This window comes from Eutrigla gurnardus (genome assembly GCF_963514095.1).
Source record: "Eutrigla gurnardus genome assembly, chromosome: 2".
Lineage (NCBI taxonomy): Eukaryota > Metazoa > Chordata > Actinopteri > Perciformes > Triglidae > Eutrigla > Eutrigla gurnardus.
In genome coordinates, this window is record NC_139916.1 from 26417718 (window position 1) to 26429365 (window position 11648).

Below are 11648 nucleotides of genomic sequence, written 5' to 3' on the forward strand. Positions count from 1 at the left end.
CCGGTCGCCATGTTGCGATGCGTGCTCACGCACTTTGAACTTGTTATATAAAATTATAGCCAAGAGAGTGTTAATGTGTTTGCATTTCAGCATATATATGTTCTTAACATATAATCATAATCGGATTGTGTTTGTAATATTGTGGATGGGTTTTACATCTGCTGATATTTATGCTTGTTTAAAGGGGCCCTATTATGCTATTTTTCCACAAGTTAATATAAGTTATTGATGTCTCCAAACCTGGTCTTTGAATTCCTCAACTGGAAAAAACATTCGGAACATGTATTTCGGAGTGGATCACACTCCTCATTTTCAGCTTTTTTACCCCACTTTTTCAAACGGGTGATTCTGTCGGGGTGTAGCCTTATGCTAATGAGATGACCCCTGACCCCGCTCCTACTGAGGAAGTGGTTGTGTCTCTCCGCCCCATGCTGTCCGCGTCCAGCTTGTTGCCATGGTTATGGTTCTACGCTACAAACTAACAGCGGTCCAGCCGTACCGCTTCGAACCGGACTCCGACCCAGAACCAGGACCGGCTCCTGTAGAAGTTCCGACGCCGCGGATGCAGCAGGACGAACCTGGATGGTTAGTTAACATGTCTGTGTAACGTTTTGGACGGTAACTCGATGTGTTAGCGTAGCTAGCGCTAGCCACAATGACGCTAATGCTGCGTTCTTCGCTCTATAAGTAACGTATCTGTGAGCTATTTTCGGCAACAATTAATATCGTTAGTAGTGCCGTGTTGTTGACAGTTCATTGTTGCATGTTTTCCAAATGGGGAACATTATATTTAAACGGATGAAAACCCAATGAAAACAGCATCCTGTATGCGGGCAGTTTGTTTACATCACATTAACGGGATTAAAAACGTCATCCTCTACACATAAAGATATACAAGCAACAGGATTTGGTCAGTATCATGTCGTCCTCCAGAATTATGTGCTGAATTGTGAATTATCTGTGTGCTGTGTTTTATAAACGTGATTGTGCTCCATCTCAACATTATGTGCTAAACTTACTGTTACAAAATTCAAACATGAGGTTTACACCTCAGCTTGTCAGCAAAGTCAGTCAGGTTACCATATTAACAAGATTTGTTGTTGAAATGCTCAAATTCTGTACTATATTCATCTAGGTGACCATGTGGGAATCGTGCAACAGCCTTCAGACACTGAACACGTCTGCTGCATGGAGACACCACAGGTAATGTTACTTTGTTACACCAAGTTGTCTGTTGAGATTATTATTCACATAACATGACGATTATCATGATTCACACTAGGTAAGAAGACGGATGCAGCAGCTGGAGGAGGAAGAGGCATGCATGGTGGGACATCCTGGTTGGAACTGTCTGTCTGAATGTTCTCTCTCCAAAACGCATGAAATATACAGCTGGTTATGGTGCTTTACACGTAAGAGGAATACAGCAGTCTGTTGTTTGTTTATCAATTGTGTTTTATAAAAATAAATCCCTCTATGCAACATATTATGCAGTCTTCCTGACCATTACTTCAGTAATATTAACCATGACACATTTTACAATTACTGTAAAGACTTTATTGTCAAATTAATCAGCAGTTGAAATTCACAGTTATATCAGAACACAAACGCAAACTGTTTGTGGCCGACTCTGCAGGATCATATCAAGCTCTTCTGAAGTCAAGGAAGAGCTGCCCTCCGAAGTATCCTCCTCCTCTACCGGGTCCAGGCGAGCTCTCTGTGATGGTCTCCTTATTGGAGTGGTTGTGAAACGGGTCTGGAACCATGGCTGCCACCAAAGTCCTTGCAGGACACAGTAGCTGTAACAGAGTTGTATGGAGGAATGAAACCCATGATATCACATAATAGAAATACACATCTGCACAACTACTAGTAGTTGCTGTTAAACCTGATCTCAAGTAGGCTACATGTCAGGCTACACACCTTTACCTGTCCTCCTAGACAGCTGACTGCCAACAGTAGCTGTGGTGGGTCGGTGTGGGACGCTGATGTTAGCTGCTGCTCTGTAAGCAGACAGACAGTCAGACAGACAGTCAGAGTTTACCACTACATCTGAAATGTGGAACACGTTACTATTTCACTATAACTGATGTTGTGACGCACCAATAGCTCGTAAAATCCCTTCGTTAGCGGTGCAAAAACAAACGTTTGGTGACGTCGTCTTTGCATCGGTGTGTAAACAAACACAGATCAGCTGCTCTTGCTGCCGCATTCGAGCTACAAAATGTTCCCAAGCAAACTGATGTCTAGCGTTATTTTACAGGTTTGGGCCCCCGCAGTACTACGTATCGTTAACGGTCCTCAATATCAATACAATGGAAGCTTTTAACGCAACACGCCAATGCTAACTTTAGCGCAACACGCCAATGCTAACACACCAATGCTAAGAAAGCAACGGTAAACTGTAACACAGCATATTACATAATATTTAGTAACTTACCGCTTCAGTGTCTGTGGTTGGCTCTCGGACTGTCGGTACTGATCCAAACTTTAGCCTCAGGTTAGAGGCATATCCTGAGCTGTAGCGACCCATGTTGTCAAAGCTCCTGTCGGTGAATTGCGTCGCACACACAAACACTCTTTACGGACGCGTGTGCGCACATTTCCATCGTAGATGCTCCGACGATGCCAGTAAATATCAGCAATTGGACTGCCAACTCGCTTTCCGTTGATTTTGGCATTTTGGTCCACTGGTTTGTACATCACACTGACAGCCAACAGGTATGGGGATTATGTGGGCGGGACCACACAGGTGGAGCGATTCTAATGAGCCGAGATGACCCATATAAGGCACAGCAAAATTCGGTGCTGACGTCATTTAGTGGACATTCTGCAAACCGTTCGTTTATCGGGAGGATTTCTTTCAAACTGAGAAAGTGAAAAAGGGAGATGGTGGTCTTTTCTGATACTGTGGGGACTTATTGACACCCCAGGGACCCATTTTAGGGTTGAAAAACATGGAAAAGTCGATTTTTCATAATAGGGCCCCTTTAAGTTCATATGTTTACTCTGTAACGACGCTGTCTGAGCGCCCCTGTTCGACCAGTAGAGGGTACTATTTGACCTCATTGTAATTCTCTGTATGTCTTGAATAATAGATTATTATGTACCTGTTTAGCGACATTGCTTTAATTAGTATTATTTAATCATCATTATTATTACTAACATGTTTATTGTTCATTTCTTTATATATTCCAAGGGAACCACAACTCGACACTTCTTGTATGTACATGTGTGGAATAAAGAAGGATATCAACACACTGGAGTAGCTGCAGTTCTTCTAAATTCAAAATGAATTGAACAGTCTATGAGAAATGTCTTACACAGTCCTGGTTCCCTCGTATATTGCGTCGGAGTTACTGCTGGCTCCGACGTAGGCCGTGGGCAGAGCTGGTACGGTCATCCATGTCTTTATGGATCTTGCTTTCTGCACTGGTGCACAGTCATGTTGGAACAGGAAGGGAACATCCCCAAACTGTTCCACACGTTGACGTCATGCCCACGTGTGCATGACATCAGAGCAAATCGGGATCAAGTCGGACACAAAACTAACCGGCATGCGTTGAGCGGCGATGCCGGCGATCGATTCTGCGCAGGCCTGGCTCATCTCCAATGATTCTAATGTGTAGATGTGTGACGTGTGGCGGCAGCTTCAAGGCTTGTGAGCCAATAGAATAACGACTCATGGTATCTCTGCATAGTCAGGGGTCAAGAGTCTTTGGGGTTGCCAGTTAGTGTGGAACAAACAAAAATAGCTGAGTTTGACGGTAAGCAGGCGGCATTTCGTCACATGAATTTTGAAACCACCGCACAAAGTAACCCAAATGTATAGCTACATGTTGCAAAATGAATTCATACCACGAAAGATTCATCTCTTGACATGACTGAGTCTGTCTGTCACTCCACTCGACCATGAAAACGCAGGTTGTGCAAGAACTGGCAACCATTGAGGGCGCATACACTTCGAGCAACAGCTGTGTTGTGACGTGAATGCAATGGAAGGGGGGAGTGCAAGTGCGACATCTAGTGGCTGGATGTTGTCAATGTTATCAATAGCACCTTTAAGGTTATAAGAAGAAGAAGACGAAGACAATTGAGGAAAAGATTAAGGCATAGGCCTACTTGGACTGAAAAATAGCTCTTGCAGCTAATTGGACGCTGAAAAAAGTAGTTGACACTTTCATATCAAAGTCCACTTGTGTATCTGAAGTGCCTTGCTCATGGGTGGCTGTAGGCTGTAAATAGAAGACTGTCCATTTGACCAGAAAAACCTGCACCAGATGAGTGCAACTCACAGTATCTAACAGCTCGGTGACATCGAGTCATATTATTGACTTGTGTGTAGACTTTATTGCACTCACACTGCCTGCAGCCCACATGAGGAGGTGTCGGCTGCGGGTCAGAGTCCAGGAGGAAGAAGAACGGAACTGTGCGAACACGTTTCCTTTCAGAATCACTTCATTGCATGCTGACGACGGGACACCGAGTTCACATGGAGTCCCGACAGAGAATCACAATGATGATTAAAGTCATGGTTGTCGTTTTGCACTGTGGGGGTGAGTGTCTTGTTCCTGGTTGCCGTGTGGAGTATGTATGAGTTGTTAAGCTGTGTTTGCCTCTTGCACAGTTTATTTGTTGTTTTGGTGCAAACCCGCCTCCACTCTCGTGCGCTTCACGTTTCCAGGGTCGTCAGCTGACGCGACGAGGAAGCTCAGTGTGTTGGTGGGCGCAGAGGTGACTCTCAGCTGCCGGTTTGATCACCTGTTACGCCCGGTGGAGTGGCGCGCGCTCACCGTGGAGTGGAACACGGTGGACCAACACGCAGCGAAGAGCGTCGTGTACACGCTGGAGGACGGGAGCGCGCTCTTCCACAGGTACGGCGGCGTGGTGGACACCACGCAGCTGCGACGGAGCGACGCGTCTCTGCAGCTCCGTAATGTGACCGTGGCAGATTCAGGCCTGTACACCTGCAGGATCATCACACCGGTGGTCTACACAGAGACCACTTCTCTGGAAGTGCTAGGTAGTCTGATTCTACTGCTTCTCACCTGTGTCACATAGCTCCACATCTCATTCAGAAACACGGGAGAGGTTTAGTGAGAATCTTCCCGAACAAGCCTAGAGAGATAGTCAAGATAATCAGTCAATGAGAAAAGTCATACACTCTAATAACACAATACTGTCCATTTTCTGAATAATGTCTTTGATTGTTTCCCTCTTTATTTCATTTGCATATCACATCTCTGGTTTGGAGGCTGCGTTGTGCTACCAGAAGAATTCTTTACTGTTGAATTATAATACATTTTTGGCTTCATCCCGCTTACATATCAGGTGGGTTAGGGTAGGGTTCTACCCTAAGTGAAGCCAATCAGGATGGCTGTAAATTAATATTTGCTGGACAGACTTCTTTTTTTTTTAAACTGAGGAAAGCAGAACAAACTTGAAACAATATTGACACATTATCGTCTTAAAGTTGTTATGGCAACCTAATTAACATTTTATTTATTTTTAATACATGACTTGTGTTTTTGTTCCCCTAATGAATGCAAGTTCAATATGAACTCTTCTTTTAACTCTCTTTTGATCTCCACCAACTCCTGAAATGTCTTCCCTTTAGCTGCTAAATGCTTTACAGTGTGTTCACAGCCATTACATTTTAATTGCACAGGGAGTTTTGATAACTTCCTGTATACGGTTTGCCTGGAATGCCACTAAAGTAACACGAGGCAAACACATTGGAGGTTCCCTGAATGGACTTCCTGTTGACTCACATACCTTCCATGTGGAAAGGAGGCGAGACACCCCAGCATAAAACCCCTAAATGTCCTGCTTCTGACCCACAGCTCGGCCTTCAGTGTTGCTCCCAGAGACGGCAGCGGTGACGGAGGGCGAGGAGAAGATGATTCAGTGTGACATCACAGGTTTCTATCCAGAGAAACTGGCCTTGACATGGTACATCCAAAATGGCTCCCACACCGTCCACGCGGGTGCAAGCCAACTCTATCGCGTCTGCACCGAAATGTCCATTCGCAATCCTGATGGCACCTTCAGTATCCGCAGTGGCATCACACTGCACTCCTCAGCGGTGAGGGGCGGAGAGATGCGCATCATCTGCCAGGTGGAGCATCAGACCTACAGTCGGCCGTACAACAGATCTGTGACTCTCACTCTTCAGGGTGGGGTTTCAATTTAGCTTTTACTTTGAATTCTTCTTACAGAATTACATATTTGCCATATGTCATATGGATCTCTCCAACCCTCCTCTCCTGCAGTGCCAACACAGCCCCTCTACAGCGCTGTCACACTGATCGCTGTCACCAGTGTCACCAGTCTGCTGCTGGTCACCTCTGTCATCGGAGGCGCTTTGCTTCTCTACGTGTATTTCTGTAAAGGTACGTCGACTCGTGAACAAAGTGCATTTTGTTTAATTGAAACTATTTTTAAAATAATAACGGCTAGAAAATGTATTGAGTTTGAACTGAGAGTGGATGTGATGTTGCAGCCTGTCATCTATACAGTTTAATTCACGCGTGACGCCTAATCAGAATGAAGAGAAAGTACTTGAGTGCCGCTGTGTTATTTGTGCATTCCTACCTCCTCTCCCCACAGCTCCACCCAGTGTTTCTGAAATCAGCCAACCCGGCATCATATACGCTCGGGTGCAGACCGACCTCAAATGCACCATCCGGGGAGCGAGACCGCGGGAGGTCAAAGTGAAATGGTTTAAATTAAGGAGCGGTGCAGACATGGAGGTCCAGTCACAGTCTGGTTCTCTGTTGGTCAGCGAGGACCTGAGCGACCAGGCTTGTCTTCAGTCAGACGGTACACACCACACATCTGTCCTGGCTGTGTGTCTGAGCGTCACCGAGGACCTGACCACGTACCAGTGTGTGGTGCTGTGCAGGGGCAAGAGCTTCAGCAGGAAGACCACAGTCCGGGTCAAAGGTGAGGAACTGCAGCTCCAAGAGCAAACTACACTATGTCCATGTGAAGATGCAATTTTCTGTTTGTTTCAAGTTTGTCATCTCTGTTATGTAATGTTTTTTATGTTGTTTTTTTAAACATTTTGATGCTTTTTAAGTCATTTATTGTGTGAAAGTTTTACGCTCCCTTACAAACAATACTCTTAAAGCTGTATTCTACGATTTGAACCCCCCCCCCCCCCCCCGACACACACACACCCCTCCCCTCTGTGCTCCTCCAAGCTCTATTGTTCTCCCCTCACAACCTCCCACCTCCCTCTTATTTTACGAAAATAGTTCAGCAAAAGGTGTTTCTGACATACAGACATATATACACACTTAACATGACCGCCTCTCCTCTCACCACACAGTGGAGCCATCTTTCCTCCAGATCACCAGCATCCCTCAGATCCCCCGGGTGGAGAGGCTGCTGGTTCTCTGCTGTCGGGTGGAGAACTTCTACCCGAAAGACATCGACCTGGAGTGGTCCAGGAACGACGGGGAGCAGGTCCGCACCGTCACACACTTTGGACCCTTCTCCGACCACAGCCGCCTCCACAGTGTGTGGAGCAAGATCCAGCTGGTCATGGCCCGAGAGGACGAGAGCGCCGTCTACACCTGCCGCGTTTACCACTCCAGCTTCGCCGCTCCGGGTTACAACGACGTCCTGTTCCACATCAACACTCAAGGTAGCAGCATCAAACATCTCACAGTGGTCTCTCCAGCTCCTCTTTGTCTCTCATTCATGTTGATGATCCTCTCCTGGCAGGTTTGTCCTGGGACCACAATCATTCCATTCTGTCATAATGGATTTAATGGAGCTCCGTTAGATCACGTGACAGATCATGTGGCACTTAGATTACCAAAGGTGGGAAGTAACGAAGTACAAATACTTTGTTACTGCACTTTAAAGGTACAATATGTAAGAAATCTAAAGCAACTGGCCGTAAAATCATCCTAATATGTCATAGAGACTCAGAAATAATGGTCATATAACATACTGAACTCACCAACAACAACAGTACAGCCAAAATATTCGCATTTAAAAAAATCTTTTGCGGACCGCAAATCATGTTTATGTTTTGAAAACATGTTTTGGCACGTGGCGCCAACCACTGGCGTCTACGAATCATTGCAGTCAGTAGAGTCTCAGCTGCCGAGCAACCACGGGTTGCCAGTTTCGACTGAGCTACAATGGCGGAGGCAGCGAAACCCAAAAGAGCTCTAGGAAGCAGGAGAGACTTACGCATTACTAATTATAACTCTACAGTATGTTAATCAATCGCTGTTGTTAGCAGGTTCCATGAGCTGGACACCGACTCACGGAGCGGCTCCCGGGATCAACAGCTGAGTGGCGGCTTTTATGTCCGCGTCATAACGCTTTTGGTGTGTGTTTAAAACAGTGGGTTTACTTCAAAACGCGAGCGGGAGACGAGTCATTTTTCCGTTTTTCGTTCTTTTATTTTGAAGCGAAAAATGGGAAACGACTCGTTATCCTTTTTGCGATTGTTGACTTGTTGACGAAAGTCGGATGTCCGCAACGTACACGGACCGTTTATCCACTTAATCATTGTGTGCATCTCTCCCCTGACCCTCCCAACAAAAATCCCGCCCCCCCCCCCTCTCAGAAAATAGTTCCGACGTCCATGAACAACGTTATTCATTTCGATCATAGAAACAAACGTTAGCAGCACAGCTAACGCTAGCATCATCAGCACTGTCCTGTTACGGGCATCCGGCTGTCCGGCCGCCGTCCAGCTTGCTGACGGAGGATACGCCAACAGCTCTGGCAACCTCAAGTCTGGAGGGGGGGGTCGGAGGGGGAGGCAGATACGTGATACGTGCCCAGTGTTTTGAATTTGAGTGTCATACCGTTTTTGGCCACATTCTTACATATGGCGCCTTTAAGTTTTTTACTCTCTGCATTTTCAAACAAATATCTGTACTTCCATCCGTCCAGTCTATCACAGGGAGACATGTAGAGACAGACAGGTAACCAGTCTATCACAGGGAGACATGTAGAGACAGACAGGTAACCAGTCTATCACAGGGCTGACATGTAGAGACAGACAGGTAACCAGTCTATCACAGGGCTGACATGTAGAGACAGACAGGTAACCAGTCTATCACAGGGCTGACATGTAGAGAGTACAGGTAACCAGTCTATCACAGGGCTGACATGTAGAGACAGACAGGTAACCAGTCTATCACAGGGCTGACATATAGAGACAGACAGGTAACCAGTCTATCACAGGGCTGACATGTAGAGACAGACAGGTAACCAGTCTATCACAGGGCTGACATGTAGAGACAGACAGGTAACCAGTCTATCACAGGGCTGACATGTAGAGAGTACAGGTAACCAGTCTATCACAGGGCTGACATGTAGAGACAGACAGGTAACCAGTCTATCACAGGGCTGACATGTAGAGACAGACAGGTAACCAGTCTATCACAGGGCTGACATGTAGAGAGTACAGGTAACCAGTCCCGGGAATCGAACCCTCTCGTTGTGAGGCGACAGTGCTACCCACTACACCACCGTGCAGCCCCAGAAAAAAAGTAGAATTTTGCTACTTTATAAAGTCTCAGATTGGCTAGTTTTAAAATAGCAAACGTGTTTGTTTGACACGTTGTCATAATGAAGTAGTAAATCTGCAACCTTTTTTCTCTGAATATCGCCCCCCTCTCAGCTCTGTTTTTTTTTCTTCATACAGTGGCATGTAGGCCGCCGTTGTTGTTGTTGTTGTTGTTGTTATGAGACGTCGCTACAAAAACGCGGGATCCGTGTGGACTTCTGCGTATTTTCCGTGTTGACGGCAGGCCCCTGAATGTGCACTGTAGCATGATGCTAACGATCTCTCTGTATAGGCACATAGCGGAGACATTTTAATCATTCACGATCTAATATCGTCATATCGCCCACCCCTACGAAGATGGGTGAATATTTTAGCATCCAAATAAACGTGAGAATGAATTCATGCTGCACATGACAGTAAGAATGTGCCTCTGTGTTTGACCAGGAACTCCTCCTGAAGTGATGTTCATCGACTGTGAACCGTTGTGTCCTCGGTTGGACCAGGACTGTACGCTGCACCTGTGCGTCAAAGACTTCTCCCCTGAGGACGTGTCGGTGACGTGGACTAAAGATGGAGAGAAGGTCACCTCCGGCATCTTCAACACTCCGCCGAGTCTGAATATCAACGGCCTCTACTCCATGTTCACTTTTCTCAAATTCAGCCCCAGAAAGGAAGACCAGGGCTCCAGGTTCCGGTGCCAGGTGGTCCACAGCGCCCAGAAGAAGCCCGAGGAGAGGCTCTTCATGTTACCTGTAACCCACAACCTGCCTCTGATAGACGGCTGCTGATGTCCTCTGTACTCTCGTGTTTCAACCTGCAGCCGTTTGATTGGTCAAAGCTGCAGCTCAGTAGAGATAAACCAGAATTTAAAACATATCTGGTCAGGTCGTTACGGTTCACCTCTGGTAGGAAGGATATGATCAACGGGCTCATGGTACTTTGTGAAACAGTCTTGAAATGAAATCTATAATTGTCGTGTCCAAGGACATGAATTGTCCATTTTTTTGTAGCGCTCAGCATGAGAACAATAAAACATTTTTTTCACGAGACGTGATACTTTTGATTCTGCACCTTTCTAAAAGCTCTGTGGATGTATTATTTTTTTAAATTATTAGTTTAAACATGAAATGTTCAATCAATATGCCCTTTAACTAAAACAAGTAAAAACATTATTTGACAGGTTCGTCTGGGCTGGGATGATACGAGTCTGGAAGATGTTCAGATCAGGCTGTACTTTAAAAAAATAAAATAAAACACTTTTAGATAATATATTTTGTGTCATCAAAGTAAAGTGACATGCCGAGTGCTGTCCCATTTGTATTTCTACCATTTGAAGCTCTCACAGCCTCTCACACTCACCCATTTACCAGGTGACGTCAGTTTAGTCCCTGAGGGTTCGGGGTTTAGATTTTAGGGGGGACATTGGGATTTGGCCAGATTATTTACATGCACCAGAAGGGCTATTACAAAGTTTCACTGCCACCTACTGGCCTGCCATGCACACTGCAGTGTTGTAGGTTTGTTTTGTGGATCTCTGTGCATGCGGATGGTCTTCAGAGCAATGTCGTTGAAACGTGGAACTTTTTTAAAATGCAAAGAAAAAACGTTCCTGTTTGGAGCGGGACTGTGGTGGATGGGTCCAACACAGCACTTTGACCCACGAGACCGGTGTTGGACTCGGTGTGTCCCACACAGTCTTGAAAGGTACAGGGAGGAGGAAAGGTTGGCAGGATGAATACGGGGTCAGGGGTCATTCTTTAAGATATATGAAAGACAGTGGAGCCTGTTTGGATTGTACATAATCTGTTTGGTTGAGAGTCGGATCACTTGGACATCAAACGATGATCACATATAACTGTTGGACAAACACAGTGAAACTCTGACTAACATGATGCAAGGTGGACGAGCTCATTTATTTGTGTTGAGTTTTGCTGTTGAGTCAAAAGCAAACGTGAATGAAAATAAATCAGCCTGAACGGAACCTGCAGAAGCACAAACAAGCTAGAAAATAACTGACTCACAAGGCATTTGGTCAGTGTTTGATTAGCTTCAGGTATGACTCAAATTATTACACATTAATTATTCAATTACATTTCTTACACCTTCA

At 45.6% G+C, this 11648-nt stretch overlaps 1 long non-coding RNA gene and 1 gene segment (V, D, J or C); one reads left to right on the top strand and one right to left on the bottom strand.

The window, feature by feature from the left end:
* Positions 1-1675: 1675 nt before the first annotated feature.
* On the bottom strand, positions 1676-2710 carry LOC311022685. The gene is made up of 3 exons (XR_014598132.1): positions 2441-2710; positions 1924-2003; positions 1676-1799 (listed from the first exon to the last, which is right to left on the bottom strand). It is a non-coding gene; the product is annotated as an uncharacterized lncRNA (long non-coding RNA).
* A 1667-nt stretch (positions 2711-4377) lies between these two features.
* On the top strand, positions 4378-10329 carry LOC311021280 (Ig mu chain C region-like). The segment is given in 7 exons: positions 4378-4429; positions 4685-5023; positions 5844-6176; positions 6273-6392; positions 6610-6945; positions 7334-7651; positions 9986-10329.
* Positions 10330-11648: the final 1319 nt, after the last annotated feature.